Genomic DNA, 11860 nt, shown 5'->3' with positions numbered 1-11860 from the left:
CCCTGCTGCAGATTTTGAAGGAGATATAGTCCTTGCCTTTGAGAATATCATAATTGAACAAGTCATATTTCACAGTTGAAGTCTTGTTGAGACACTTGATTTTTCTAGACCGTAACTGTGAATGCCATTGAGATCTCCTCAGATTTATATCATCACTTGCCCACAAGAAACACATGCTGGTAAACACTTCAGTGATAGATCAGAAAAGCCTAGGAAGTTCATGAAAAGAAAACACACACATGCAAGATATAGGTTTTCGAGTAACCAATATCAGAGAGAATGTTAAATGCATTCGTAATATCTTCAGATCTTATAGATCTGTCATTAATCTACTTCCAGAACATCTCTGAAGAGGCTGTTTTTCTTTGTCTTCATGATAAATTCTGTACCTAGAGCAGCAAATTAAAATAAGACCATTTTTAATAAAGCCATATCAAGATTTAAAAGTAATTTGGTGGCATTAAACACAATAAATCAAATTACAGTGATGAAAGAAATATTTTCATTAAAGCTTTAAAAAATGACACCCAAAACTTCAATTTAAGGATGGAATTGAGTCTACAATTGCCTCAAGAGAACCAAGATGACAAATGACAGCTAGAATTTTTAGCTCATCATAACAAATACATAATTAGTTTTGACCTTTTCACAACATCCCAAAAAACATAGTGATTCATAAGCATTCATGTTGCAAATGAAATTAATTGCAAGGGAATCTTTCACTGAAATGTTTAATGATCTCATCATACAGATTTCCTGGATGATTTCCTTCTAACTTTCTCCCAAAAATATTGATGTTAGAGACTATGCACCAGGTTAATTTCATTGAACCAGAACCAATCTATATCTACACGTGTATCTATCTGGCTCATGTTTCCCCATTTATGTGTGACCTTTTTCTTTTCTCCATCTCTCCAGATCTATACTTGACTTAAAGACCCAAGGTCAAATTCCACCGATGATGTGAAGCTTTCCCTGATTTTTTTCCCATCTCTCTGACCTTTGTCTGTCCTTAAACAGTTTGATCTTAAAGTTATTTGGTTCATGTTGGTAATTTATATAAGCATTTTGTTCCAGGTTTAAATCAGCCATTCCACCACCACTCCCAGTGACTGGTTTACACAATGCAGGACATTATACCTGTTAAACGTGCAAATGAATCCAACCAAGGCCAATAATTACCCCCAAAGTATGAAACTTCACTCATTTTCTTCACTCTGAAACTTTCCCAAAGAGAACTTGAATTCATATTTTCCCTTCCTACCTCCCTTTTCATGTTTTCCAAATCTTATTTTTCTCTCCAAATATATAACAAACTTTTGCAAGTTCCCAGAAACTCAGAAGGCACATCAAATCTTTCAAGCAAGGATCCATGTCTGTAGAGATTCATTGTAGGGGGAATTGTTCATATTTGCTTGGAAATCTCGAAAGTCATTTGTGAAATAAAAGACACAAGTATAACCCAGACTCTAAAATTATATAACGTGTGGCACAGGTGACTACACAACATGTATTTACTCAACAATGTAGGACTAACAAACTGAAGGAAAAGAAGGAGGGAAGGATGGAGGGGAGGGAAGGATAGAGGGGAGGAAAGAAGGACGAACAAGCTCCTGGGATCAGTTAAAAAGCTACTACTTTCACATATAGAAAGATGGGATGTGAGATCTACCAAACATCCAGGCAGTTTTATTGTTCTATTTGGCATTAAAAGCCATTTAAAATTTTATCAAATGTAATTGTTCCTTTTATCCCTAAATCAGCAACTAAGGCTGAGAACTGAGAACCAGAAATCATCAAGTACCCCACTTTCTAAACAATGCCACAAACCCTACAGCCAGGTGCACCTTTCAGGTCGACCATCACGGCAGCCATGCCCTTGTTGCCCTTTCCAAATCCCCAACCCCTGAAAGAAGAGGTCCACCAAGGACAAAGCATGAGAGACTTTCCAGATTAGCCACCTGTTGGAAAGTGGTAAGTGGTGTGTTTTCCCTATGGGGAGGGAAAGATGTGACCCCCCACCACCATAGCCCATCACATGAAGGGGGCTGAAAGCAAATTGGTCTGAGAATGAAAGGTCTTCAAGCAGGGAAGACTGGCATTTCACTCCCCCAACAGATACTTTTTCCTTTTTTTTTTTTTTTTTTTACCGGTAAGGAGATCGCAACCCTCGGCCCGGTGTGGTCTGGACCACGCTCAGCCAGTGAGCGCACCGGACATCCCTATACAGGATCCAAACCCACAGCCTTGGCACTACCAGTGCCGCACTCTCCCGAGTGAGCCACGGGGCCGGCCCCCCCAACAGATACTTCTGCAGAAGACTAGCTGAGTTGATGCCCTGCCCACCTGAGCAGGTGAAGTAGAAGACTGTAGAGGGAATGGCCTTGGAACTTGCCACTCTTTAGCATGGGGACACACCAGAACAGTTTTGTTATGGGCACAGGATGAACAGCTCAATCAGAGGAAAGAGGTGGAGCTCGTCACAAGGATATTCTTTCAAACTATCACTTTTACGACAATGTTATTCTTCACTTCAGATCTTTCAAAGGACACATTATTACCCTTAATGACAACATCTTTAGAAGCCAGAGTGTGGCATTTTCTACCTCACATTTGTTCCTGGGACTGGAGTCTGGCCCTAAGACAATGGGTTTGCCACTCTTGAGCTATGCCCTAAAATCTTCAATCTAAATCATATTGCTTTTGTAGTTAAAATTTATTCATGCAGCTATGCATCCAAAAAGGTCGTGATTTTGCTAAGTCAAAGATAAATAGACCCTTTCTTTTACTGACAGTATAATTAGAACACTGGAGAGTTTTAGTGAGTACAGGGAGAATCAATTAATAATCAAAATAGTATTAAAACTATTTTTCTATGGGTAAGATTTGGTGTTGACTTCATAGGTGATTATCTAAAAGAGATCCAAGATCATCAGCACAGCTCACTTGTATTGTTTTCTGAGGCTGTCAGAGGAACGAGAGGAGGGGCTTCCAAAGCTGGCTGGGGAGACACAGACAGTTTGTTGGTCCTTGGTGGGATATTTAACTTTAATCCTCCCAGCAAGAGTCTTTCTTATGGTTAGCTGGACCTCTCCAGTCTTCCTTTCAAGAGCCAGAGACGATTCTTAAATCTGGATTTTATTCTTTCATTTACTCACTTTTTTTTTTTTTTAGCTTTAGGCAAATCAAAAAGTTGCTCACTTGTGGGTCATGGCAGGAACCTGGTGTCATAGATAAATGGGTCCATGAAGGCAATTTCAGAAGGACCTATTTCCTGATCAGTGGGAGGGCCAAGGGCAGCAATAATGGATAGATGCTTCCATCTAGGGAGTGAGGGGAAGGAACAGTTACCAGAATCTAAGACTCCCTTAAAACAGGGCCATCAACAGGAGCTGTGGCCTTAAGGGGAGAGATACATTCACTGTAAATATGAGGTCCAGATAAGATGAAGCCAGTGAAATGTGGATTTCACTCTTTTGCAAGGCTCTGATCTCTGGTCATGCCTCATATTGGCTTAACCTAACCCAAATCTGTATTTGACCCACTGGTCAAGGGGGTCCAGTGATTGTGACTCTAAAAGTCACTCTCCTAGAACAAATTGGAAAACAGATGTGATGGTGCAGAGAATACCTGATATAGATTGAATTGTGTCCCCCAAGTTTTATGTATTAGAAACTTGGTCCCCACTGTGACTATTAAGAGGGTGGGAAATCCTATTATGATAATTGAAATGTGGGGACTTGAAGGGGTCATTAGATTCTAAGGACCATGCCTGGTGAATGGTTTAATAATGGTGGTCATAGGCATGGTTCTGAGGGCTTTAAAAGGAGAGCATGTGAGGGTCTCTCTCTGCTCCACCATTCTGCCATGTGAGACTCTGTGTTACAGCCAAGAAGACCCTCACCAGACATGCTCCTCGGACTTTGGAATTTCCAGCCTCCAAAACTGTAAACAATAACTTTCATTTTCTTATAAATTACCCAGTTCCAGGTATTTTTGCTATAAGCAACAGTAATGGACTGATACAATACCTAACACAACTTTTTCCATATTAGAATTTATGTGAATCAATAAATAATAAGTACCATTCAAAGTTAGAATATCATTAAAGTGAAATTCAGTATGTCTTTTAAAATCTACTTTAACTCATGTGGAGCCCTTCTAGAAGAAAAAGAAGAGAAGAAAAGAAAGAGTGAAATAAAACCAATAAAGGAATGCTAGAAGTGAATGGAGAAAGAATATGCTCAAGGCTCAGAACCCAGAGTTAGAACTGGGTTGAGTCTCTGCTAGGCAGCTCACTACATGCATGAGCTTGAGTAAGTTACTTCACTTCTCTCTGGACCTCAGTTTTCTCATATCATCCATGGGACTATTAATAGTACATACATCATGCCCAACACAAAGGAGTATTACTTTATTATTATTATTATTTTTATTATTATTATTACTATTATTACTATTAAGTCTAAAGTTAAGATGAAGGGAAAGAAACCCCACTAGGGAGTCTCTATCTGGTTTTAAAACAAAACCACGGAAAAAACAATGGGTGTCCATAAGGTTTCCATATGTAGTTCACATTAAACTACAGTATTCAGTGGCTGAAGGACCTGAACACCCCTCAAATCAAAAATGGTGTTTCTACAAGCTCTCATAGGGATGCCTCATATTCATTGTTATCTTTAAATCACGATACTCTTGGCTTCTGGTCAAGATGGAAGAATGGACAGTCCCCAGTGTCACTGTCTCCCAAAAATCAACAAATTTACAACTATTAAAAAGCAATGACAGCCAAGCTGGAGTCACTAGAGCTCAGTGGAAGAGAAGGAGAGACCTACAGAGTGCATGAAGGTGGGAGAAGTCATAATAAGAGAAAGAAAGGATTGCTCCGGCCATTTCGAGCCCCAGCTGCTTCAAGGCCTGAGCTGGTGAGCACAGGAGCAGGAGCTGCCAAAAGCTGCAGCTGTGCCCTTCGGATGAAGTTGCTTGGAGGCAGCAGAGAAGAAGACGGCCTTGGTGGCCCTCAAGCCAGCTGTACCACTAACAGGGTTCCCGTTGACCCACATAGGAGCAAGGAGCCACAACAACTGTAAAAAGGAGCCATTCAGACACCAGTGAGTCATCACAAGGGACCTGTGCATGGCCCGTCCATGGGAAGTGTTTGGAGCATGGGCAGTGGGGGTGAGGGGCCCACCGGGAGAACACTGGGGCAAAGCATGGACAGCTGATCTGGCCCCCAATCAGCATAGGACCACTCAGCGGAGATTGGTCAGGAACATAGAACTACCAAGGGTGCAGTTTGATGAAAAGACTCAGGCCCAGACCAGAGTTTTCTACACAACCCAAGTGCACCAGATCTCACAGGACCTGGAAGTACCTATAAAGTCAACCATTAAAACTTGAGCTGCACAAAAAGCCTTCCCCAGGGAATCAGCAGCAAAGCAGCAATTTAGCTCAACCACAGAGCTCAAGCACTGGTCCCCACAGGAATTTCCCCCATTTTATAAGTAAGCAAAGAACAACAAATTCCAGTGCAGAGTTTAAGTGGTCCAAAGAGCAAATCATCCAACACAGAACTGGAAGAAAAAACAAAATACCCATAGACCAGAGATAAAGTTTGTTATTAACTACTAAAGGTCTCACATCACCAAACAATACCTATAAAACCTAGAAGACCAGCAGTCCCCTAGGCTCCCAAACTGGGGCAGTATGGGGCAAGGGCTTCAGCCACGTACCCCTGACATATGCACCCAGCCCAGCAGTGACCAAGCCACCACTAGAAGCCCCCTGGTCTCCCCTGCAGGAATGAGCCATGGGCCTCAACCCCACCCCTCCTACCTCCTCCTCCTCCCACTCTATTTCCTCCTCCTTTCCCCTCTCCCCCTCCCCTCCAACTGCTCCACAACAACATCATAAAATGTAAAAAATATATATTAATAAATAAACTTAAAAATAAATAAATAAATAAATCACAACACTCTTTTCTGAAGCATATCAAAGCCAAATAAGTTGTAACAGTAGTAAGGTCTTCTTCTAAGCTTATTGTATTCCCAAGTCCTAATATATCAGTATGTGGGAAATGGCTGTTCCTTTTAGCAAGTTTCTAAGCCAAGGTCCTGCCATGAAATAGATGGCACCCAAGGAATCAGTAAAAGAAGGTTGGTTTATTGAAAGAACCGTTTACAGAGGTGAAAGCAAGATTGAGGAAAACCCATAAGGGCTGGCATTATCATCCATAAGCCAGAGGGGAAGTGGAAATGAATGATGTTACCAGAATCCAGTGGAGGCTTTAGGCACAGGAGAGAGACTACCCAATAGGAGTACCGCTGTGGGTAGAGGAACACAGCCTCTGGGAGTGGCGGTGTGGGAGCACTATGGAATATGTGTGGGCACAACTTCTAGGTGGGCTTCCAATTGGACAAAATCAACTAGAAGCCACAGGGCCAGGGAACCTGAGTGAGTCGTACAGTCTGAGAGGTCAGCCTCCTTCCAGCATACAGAGCAGGACAGAGAAGTACACAGAATGGATCTCCAGGGATTATGGAGAATATCTAGCACAAGATCTGTGAAATCAAATCATGCAAAATTATCCCTAAAAAAAGATGTGGGCCATGTTAAGACCCAGAGAGTTATTACCCATTCTTGAAAGAACACCAAGGAATGAAAGATGCCCAAAATATTTTAGAAAAACTGATTGAACCACTTGTCCAAACACCAGAAATGACTTTGTAATGTTCTGCCTCTTTAGCAGATACTTTGAAAGATTCTAGGCTGGGCTTCAATGCTCATTCCAGAGCCCAGCCTTGCTCCAGGCCTCACCAGCTGGTCCATGTCTCTTTTATTCCCTACTAAAGGATTTCAGAGATTCATGGCTTGAAACTGAGCCCAAACCCTCTGTAGCCACCTGGCACCATAACTGGAAGGAATGCTCACTGCTTACATCATGAATTAGACACAAAAGTAGCATCCATACCTGTGACTTTTGGGCAACTTTAGCAGACACCCCCTTTCTGGCAGTGCTAACGGTGAAGGGTCCTTTGGTGCAGCTCTGGCTGGTTTTCCCTATTCAATTCACCTGGTATCTGAATGTATTTCTCCTGAAAAAGTATCTCATTGCTATAGCTACCTGAGTTGAAATGTTAGTAGGGGTCTTTCTATGACAGTAGTTTATGTGATTTTTTTTTTCTCTTCCTACATCTCTAAATTTTCCAAAATTTTTAACATTTGAAAATGGAAAAATAAAGTGTTTTTTTTTTAAAAAAACTGAGTCTAGTTAAGTGCCTAGGAAGAAAAACATAACTTTGTATGAAAAGAGATGGAGGATAAAACAAAAGATTGAGGACTTCTTTCGGTAGGCATGACTTTCAGTGGTCCTGCATCCAGAAGCAGTAACACTTGGTTATCTTTCAGGGTCATAATATATCATGAACAAGCTGCATTTATCCCAATAATGCAAGGAGTTTTCAAATATAAGATAGATCAATATAACGCCACATTAGTAGACTTGAGCAAAAAGATATATTGTATTGTTATCTCAAGCAAAATAAAAGCACTGAGTAAAATTTTGTTTCTATTATATTTTAAAAGCCACATATGAGAAAATAGAAGGAAAATCTCCTAACATAACGAAAATTAAATGCTAAAATCTAAAGATACTAAACATTAAGTTTAATGAAAAACTTTAGGTGTACTTCCTGTAAGAAGGAAAACCAAACAAGGATATTCATTAATAGAGCCACTATTTAATCGAGTACTAGAGAGCAGAAATAATTAGAAAAAAATTATCATGTATAAGGTTTATGGAGAGAGATAAAATGTTATTATTTGTAGATGTTGTGATCATCTGCCTAGAAAAACCAACACTCTCAACAGACTAACTATAAAATTAATGAGAGATCATCATGTCTGCCATCCAAATTACAAAAATCAATAGCATTGCTCTACATCAGCCATAACTACTTAGAATATATATAGTACAAACAGGATCTTAATCATAATAGCAATGAAAATGGTAAAGTATCTTGAATTTTTAAGTGTTAATAAAGGACATAGAAGGTGAATTGACCAGATAAAGAGATAGTCCAGACTTTTCGGTGGGATGACAATATTATAAACAGTAAAGGTCTCCAAATTAATCTACAAATCTAATAGCAACCCAATCAGAATTATAGTGGAATTACTCTGAAGAACTAGATTGACATACTCCAGTATTTATATACAAGAATAAAATCCTAAATGCAGCTAAGACAACCTTTAAAGAGAAAAGAGGGAACCTAACGTACCTGATATTGACATACCTCAGAACTACAGTAAGAAAAATCAGAATGGTATTGGCACAAAAACAGACAAATAGACCAACAGAGCAGAGCAGAGCCCAGAGACAGATAGACATATACGTAGTAAGTCACTAAATGATAAGGCTGGAACCATAAGTTAATGGGGAAAGGACAGACTGTTCAATAGATGATGTGGTCATAAATGTTCTCACCACAAAAAATAATTTCGTAAGGTAACACATGCTAATTAGCTAGATTTAACCATTCCACAAGGTATGTATGAGGGGTCTTCAAAAAGTTCATGGAAAAATTCACATTATCTTTTAATTCTATTTTTTCACAAACTTTTTGAAGTACCCTTGTATATTTCAAAAATATCATGCTGTACAGGATAAATATATACAATTGCATTTGTCAATTTTTTTAAAAATTAAACAAAAAAATAGATGATGTGGTAAGAAATGATTCATTATATGGAGAAAATAAAAGTGAATCCCTACTCAATAACACTTTAAGGGTAGATTCTAAATGTGAACCTAGTGCCCAGGAAGGACTCCTTAATAAGCATTAAAAAGAGTACATTTTCAGGCTAGTATTAGAGGAAGACTTCACTCTCTAACCAACCAGGAGGGGGGTCAGCACGGTCTCCAGGAAGAGACGGGCGGTCTCGAGCAGTCAATCTGAAGCTCCGCCCCTGCGAAGGGGCTCACGCAGGCGGGTCGCGCTACGCAAGGCTGGAATCCGGAAGTGGGAGCCTCCAGCGTGTGCACATCGCCTGCGCCAACGGAGTTGTTCTACTTGCTCTTCTCAGATCTCCCTGGAAGTATAAGAAGAAATTGGGCACATTTGAATGTACCTACTTTCAAGCTGGTCATCATGAAAATTAGGCACAAAAATAAAGAGCCTGGTAAATGTTCCAAAGGCCGCAAGAAGCCTGCAAAGCAAAATGGGAAGAAAGCCACCTCTGAAGTGCCTTCCCCTGCCCAGTCTCCTCGCTCTAATGATCATGCCAATCAGGAGACTGAATTAAAGAAGAGGAGGGTTGAGGAGATGAAGCAGAAGCAGCAAGCTGCCCGGGAGCAAGAGAGACAAACATGCGGGACCATCGAGAGCTATTATCAGGAGGTCCTGAGACGCCAGGAGGAGTTTGATCAGAAGGTGGAAGTTTTGCAGGAATTAAATATGTTTCCTCAGCTGGATCACAAGGCCACAAGGAAGGCTTATTACAAGGAATTCTGTAAGGTGGTGGAGTACTCTGATGTGATTCTGGAAGTCCTAGATGCCAGAGACCCATTGGGCTGCTGCTGCTTCCAAATGGAGGAGGCCGCCCTGCGGGCAGAAGGCAACAAGAAGCTGGTGTTGGTCTTGAATAAGATTGATCCCCAAGGGGGTTGTGGAGAAGTGGCTGGTTTACCTTCGGAATGAGCTTCCAACCGTAGCTTTCAAGGCCAGCACTGATTCAAAAACTTGAATCAGTGCAGTGTGCCAGTGCAGCAGGCCCCTGAGTCGTTGCTTAAAAGCAAAGCCTCCTTTGGAGCTGAGAACCTCTTGAGGGTACTGGGGAACTATTGTCGCCTTGGTCAAGTGTGCACCCACATCCGCATGGGAGTGCTGGGCTTTCCCAATGTTGGGAAGAGCAGCCTGATCAATAGCCTGAAGCACAGCCGTGTGTGCAGTGTGGGAGCCATTCCTAGGGTCACCAAATTCATGCAAGAGGTCTACCTGGACAAATTCATCAGGCTGCTGGATGCTCCAGGCATAGTCTCAGTACCAAATTCAGAGGTGGGCACCATCCTGTGCAACTAGATCCACGTGCAGAAGCTGGCAGACCCTGTGACCCCGGTGGAGACCATCCTGCAGCGCTGCAACCTGGAGGAGATTTCTAGTTATTACGGTGTCTCTGGGATCCAAACCACTGAGCACTTTCTGACTGCAGTGGCCCACCACTTGGGGAAGAAGAAGAAAGGAGGCTTATACAGTCAGGAGCGGGCAGCCAAAGCTGTCCTGGCTGACTGGGTGAGTGGAAAGATCAGCTTCTATACACAAACACCCCCCACCCACACTCTGCCCACCCATCTCAGTGCTGAGATTGTTAAGGAGATGACTGAGGTCTTTGACATTGAAGATACCGAGCAGGCCAATGAAGACACCATGGAATGCTTGGCCACTGAAGAATCTGCTGAGCTTTTGGGTGACATGGACCCACTCGAAATGGAGATCAAGAGGCTCCATTCTCCAATGATGAAAATAGAGTATGCCACTGAGAATAAAACCACCGTGTATAAGATTGGAGATCTCACTGGTTACTGCACCAATCCAAACTGTCATCAAGTGGGGTAGGCTGAACACAATGTGGACCCCTGCCCCAAGACCAGCAGTGTGATGGATGTCTGCCTAGTGGACCACGGCCCAGTGCTGCAGAGAATCATGGAGACGGACCCCCAGCAGCAGAGCCAGGTTCTGGCATCCTCCCTGAAAAATAAGAAGATTCAGAAGCGCACAGATAAAATCTCCAGCAAGCCGTCTGACTCCATGATGTCTGTCCTCCACCTCTCTGGCAACACTGATGGTGGTGGTAACTGATTGACTGACCTCATTCCCCCACCCCTCCAAGCACCAGTTCCAGTGGGATAGGGGAATACAGATGAAATAGTTTGGTTCTCCCTGAAGCATCTTTATAGGAAAAGAACCCTTCCCCCACCCCTGTGTTCCCTTTCCCTTCCACTGTTCCCTCCATTCTCTTCTGCAAAAAAAAGAGTCCCAAGAGGTTGGAGCAGCCAAACCCAGTACCCTTTATGTAGCCTCTATTCTGTTTTACATGATAAATAAAATAAATTTCAGCATTTAAAAAAAGAGTATAAATAGATACATCTAATTTCAACATTATTTTTCAAATAAAGGAAAGGACAAGAACCACAATGGAAAAATGAGCAAAGAATACAGCTAGGCAATTTACAGAAGTGAAAACTCAAGGGTTAACATGAATACTAAGAGATGTGCGAAATCAATAGCCATTGTTTAAATGTAAATTAAAACAACAATAACATATGTTTATATACATATTAGTCTACCAGAAAAAAGAAAAAGAAAAAAAAGCTGAAGCATGAAGTATAGACAGAGATGTCGGGATAGAGAAATCCTTGTGCATTGACGGTCAGAGCTGACTGGTGTTGCCCATCCAGAGTACAAACACTACTTGGTCAAAATGAGTCTGTGCATGTCCTAAGACTAAGCAATTCCATCCCTGTGTTTATAAACTAAAGGCATTGTCATACACATTCACAGAGTGTAAGAAAGGAGATGCCACTACAGCATTATTTTTGCTGAAGGGAACTAGAAGCAATCTGGCTGTCAATCCCCGAGACAGGACATACACGTGCAAGAAACTGCTGGCTTATCACCAAACACTTTTTCTCTTCCTCCAGGATACACAAAAAGAGCACATTTCTCAGCATCCCCTTGAGATTAGTTGTAAACCATGGCTGGGTTCCAGAAAGAGGAATGTTCGGCTAGAATGCAGTAGACCACTTACAGACCAGGCCGTAAAAGCCTCCCCAGTACTAACCTCCTTGCTAACTCCTCCTACC

The 11860-nt window shown here is 41.8% G+C and overlaps 1 pseudogene; it reads left to right on the top strand.

Annotated features, from left to right (window-relative positions):
- Positions 1-9149: 9149 nt before the first annotated feature.
- LOC134364046 (guanine nucleotide-binding protein-like 3-like protein) lies at positions 9150-10856 on the top strand (annotated as a pseudogene).
- The last annotated feature ends 1004 nt before the right edge of the window (positions 10857-11860 follow it).

Source organism: Cynocephalus volans, chromosome 1 (genome assembly GCF_027409185.1).
Source record: "Cynocephalus volans isolate mCynVol1 chromosome 1, mCynVol1.pri, whole genome shotgun sequence".
NCBI classification, from domain to species: Eukaryota; Metazoa; Chordata; class Mammalia; order Dermoptera; family Cynocephalidae; genus Cynocephalus; species Cynocephalus volans.
This window is presented reverse-complemented; position numbering and strand designations above follow the sequence as displayed.